The sequence below is a fragment of the Wyeomyia smithii genome, chromosome 1 (genome assembly GCF_029784165.1).
Source record: "Wyeomyia smithii strain HCP4-BCI-WySm-NY-G18 chromosome 1, ASM2978416v1, whole genome shotgun sequence".
In the NCBI taxonomy this organism is placed as follows: Eukaryota; Metazoa; Arthropoda; class Insecta; order Diptera; family Culicidae; genus Wyeomyia; species Wyeomyia smithii.
The window spans coordinates 117,793,670-117,798,046 of record NC_073694.1 but is presented as its reverse complement, the minus strand read 5'-3'; the positions used below and the strand labels follow the sequence as shown (position 1 = coordinate 117,798,046).

At 39.0% G+C, this 4,377-nt stretch overlaps 1 pseudogene; it reads right to left on the bottom strand.

Moving 5' to 3' along the window:
• Positions 1-2,509: 2,509 nt before the first annotated feature.
• LOC129717132 (m7GpppX diphosphatase-like) lies at positions 2,510-3,905 on the bottom strand (annotated as a pseudogene).
• Between the last annotated feature and the right edge of the window lie 472 nt (positions 3,906-4,377).

The window sequence follows — 4,377 nt, the reverse complement described above, 5'->3', positions numbered from 1 at the left end:
AGAGTAGAGATTTCCATGCTTATGTTCAAATTAAAAAAACTGGGATTTGAGTCAGGCCTACTTAGATGGATTGAATCTTATTTGACAAATAGGACACAAACGGTTAGGTTCAAGCGACACGTTTCTGTACCAGTAAAAGTGACATCTGGAGTTCCACAAGGCTCCCATTTAGGTCCTTTGTTCTTCATTTTATTTGTTAATGACGTTACCCTTGTGTTGAATCGTCTCAAAGTATTGATATATGCCGATGACATGAAACTGTACATGGAAATAAAACATAAATCAGACATCCAACAATTCCAACAAGAGGTTAACATTTTCTACATTTGGTGTAAAATAAGTCTTCTTGATCTCAACGTAAAAAAATGTAAGATTATATCCTACACAAAAAAAAGAAATCCTGAACATGCCAGTTGCACTCTTGGACATCAAGTTGTAGAAAGGTGTTATCAAATTAGAGATTTAGGAGTAATTATGGATTCTAAGTTAACATTCATTGATCACTACAATACGATCATCAATAGAGCCAACAGTATGCTAAGTTTTATAGAAAGGTTCAGTTATCATTTCGTAGACCCGTACACTATAAAAACTCTCTTTGTTACATATGTTAGATCTATTTTAGAATACTGTAGTGTTGTTTGGTCGCCTTATCAAGACGTCCATTCCAATAGAATCGAATCCGTACAAAAACAGTTTTTGTTATATGCACTAAGAAAACTAGGCTGGAATTCATTTCCTCTCCCTTGTTATGAATCGCGTTGCATGCTTATTAATATAGAAACGCTTGAAAAACGAAGAGAAATTGCTTCGGTAACTCTTGTCAACGATTTAGTTTCACAACGCATAAGTTCGGAAAATTTGCTTGGAAAACTCAACTTTTATGCTCCTACACGCTCATTAGGAACGCGAAAAATTTTTGTATTAAATTCTTATAGAACAGAATATGCCATGGCCGGGCCAGTTAATAGTATGATGAGTCTTTTCAATAAATATTGTGAAGTTATTGATTTAACGATGTCACAAAATGCTCTTAGAAAAATATTGAACACTAGAATTACATAACTATATTTGTGATGTTAGCAATAGTTTTTTAAGATGTAGTCTACTATGATTGACGAAATAAATAAATAAATAAATGAAATGGGAACGTGTAGGGCAGCCAAACTTTGAAACCACGTGTTCAATCATAATTCATCAGTTAACCCTTAACTAGCCCGCTCATCTGATAATAATAATCAAATCGGTTGTGTAGTTTCTGAGATAATGAAGTTTCGTGATTTTCACAAGTCGGCACATTGCAAATGAAGTTACAGTTCGATTACAGTAAAATTCAATAGGGTCTTCTGAGGCAGCTAGACCATTCATTTGACACTAATTTTGTGGGAATCGGGTCGGCCATCTCTGAGAAAAGTGAGTGAGTCCAAGTAGTCTTCGGAATATGTTCCTTTGCATAGCTGGATTTCACATTTTTAAACATATCAGGCAAAGTAATAGTCCGATTGCAAAACAAATCAATAGGGTCTTATGGGGCAATTAGACCTTCCATTTGACACTGATTTTATGAAAATCGGTACAGCCATCTCTGAGAAACATGAGTGAGATTAAACAGTCTTCAGAACACGTTTCTTTTCATAACTTTTGAACCACATGTTCAATCTTTATGAAATTCAAAACTTAAGGGTTTTCTAGGTAGCCCGTTCTTTTGAGACCAATTTTGTTCAAATCGGTTGTGTAGTTTCTGAGATATTGATGTTTTATGATTTTCACATTTTTAAACATATCTGTGTAGGATATAACCTACCAGGACTTTCTCCAGAAAACCCTGTACGCGCAATTGGCGCGGAATTAATACACACAGATTAACGTGGACTAACTGACTTCATTTTCGTACATCACTACTTAAATATACCCTACCGGTAACTCAGAGAGAGAGACTTTCTCCACTCTCTGTTTACCTTACTAATCTCTTAACCTATAATCTAGTACCGCATGTACGATAGAACGCATGCGAGAGCATCAACACCGTTGAACCGGCGACTTCTGTTTTGTTTACAACACAAAACTTGTTTATTTTATTCGAGTTTGTTTGCCTGTAGCACAGCAGAAGGCTGCGCGAAGTTCTTTGCCGCCTATTGCATAATCTGTTGATACCTAGTATGTTGACAGAGCCGTACGCGGTCCTTTGTCAAGGAAACCAAATGTTTCGCCAACGTTTGCTTAGCAGAACCGTTCGCGGTCTTTCTTTAGGATCTTTCCTGCTTTCTTTGCAAATGATCTTGTTTTTAGGGGACAACGGCAGGCGGCCGTGTCCCTGGTTCTACACTCTACCTGTTTTTCATTTCTTTCAACGGAAGGTTTACTGTCTTTCGGACTAAGCTAAAATGTACCGTATCACAAAATTCTGCGTGACGGAACATAAGGTATTTTCTGCGCGGGGTGTGACGTCACATCCGCCACCCCGCCTAGTTGGCCATTATCTAGAAGAGATAATGGTCACATGGTCTGCTCTGTTCTGATGGCCGATAGGTGTGTTTTTCTCTTTTTTATTACAATTATTCTCGCGTTTTTATGCAACTATATACACCGTTGGTTTTTTATAATATGTTTTTTCTTTCTCTGGCAGAGGAAGTTCTGTTATTCAAAACTATAGCACCGTTTTGAGTTTACATTATCATACATGACATTTTCCTTATTCAGAATTAACAATTGCTTGCTCGCCTGATGCGCTGCGTCGTGAAGATATCTGCTGTTCAGCTGTCGTGTTTAAGCGCCGGGTTGCAGGGGGTTTGAAACGAGAGGGTGCGTCTGGCAGTAGAGGTTCTCATCGGTTGGTTGTGGTGTCATCTGGTTCATTCAGTTTGCTCTTTGCTGCCTCAAATTTGACGTTCAATTTATCAGTTTCACTTAAAACGCAAGAGAGTGTCACTTTCCGGTAATGGTCTGGTAGCAGTTCGATATTCCCAATAACCGATGTTAGAAGGTGACTTTTCTCGCAATAAATACCCGGTGGGTCGTGCTTCAGATATGGGAAATGCACGTGTGGGTGGTAAAATGTGGGTTGATAGTGAATGTAGATTCGTAGTTGATCAGCGTTAATTCCGTAACGTGTTTTAATTGCTTCAATGCCACGTGTTTGAATATTTTTCAGCAATGGTAAATGAGTAGCGTTTAGTTCCCGCAATGACTTGATACCTCGCTGGCGCACTAAAGCGAGTAGATGAAGTTGTTCCAATGTTTTACCATCCCATTCTAAATCCGGCAACAATATGAAGCCAATTTCCTCTGTCGGATCCTCAAAAACTATGCGATCCTTCTCTTTCCGATGCTCTAGTATATTGTAAAGCCACTCTAAGCTTAGCTGCTCCTTTTGTATATGAGGCAATGTCACGGTTTCATAATCTTGGGCAGTTTCTTCCACCAAATATCTTTATTGGGTGGAAAATTTCACAATATGCCTCTCAGTAGCGGGATATATGATTGTCACCTTGATTTGATTTACTTCCGGATCAGCAACGCACAAAAAATTTCCGTAGGTATCATTAACAAATTTCGTCCTCAGTTGGGACGTGGATGAGGAAAAACTTCTTTCGACGGCTGCTATAACACCAGTTGCACTACTTTGCACACTTTCACTGTTCTTCCGACAAGTTCGTCGTGACGTCGTCAGAATTAGCTTTCGTCACCGTGCTCGTTTGATGACGCTTATGATTTTTCAGCTGCCCCTCAGTGAAGGCCGTCTTTTCCAACACAATGATCGCGTAATCGTCACGCGATAGGCTTACAAAATGCCCCAACAGTGAAACGCTCTTGTGTGTACTGTTATTGTTCAGGATGCGAACAGGTACGAAGTCTGCCAAATCGTAGCTACGGCTGGTTGGACTGTTCACTCCATCTTTCACCATAGACACCCGCCGTTCGACTCCCCACGCAACCGTCTGCTTTCCTTTTCGCGCTGATGGGCATCATGGTATGCCCCATCTCAGCAGCCGTTGTATTAACCTCAGTCGTCTTCGATGATCGTCTCGTTGTCAATTCTTAAGCAGGTAGCTGCCCTACTTAGCAAGTGTTGCATTATTTTTTTGCCATTATTTTATCAATTCTTTTTTTGGTTTCGTTACTTTTTCCACTTGCTGTTTAAAATTAATGTTCACTCGCGTACGGGCTTCTTTCACTCTATTATCTACCCTAGGCTTCTACTTACAGTCTAGGCCCGTAATTTTCTAATTTTCGGATGACATACTTTGGTTTTTCTTCCCCTACTAAGTTGTACATCATTTGTATTAGATTTGATTTAGTATTTCAGTATTTGATTCATCTGATTTTACAAATATAACATTCAATTGTGCATTGTTTACTTTTTTTCCATTATGCACT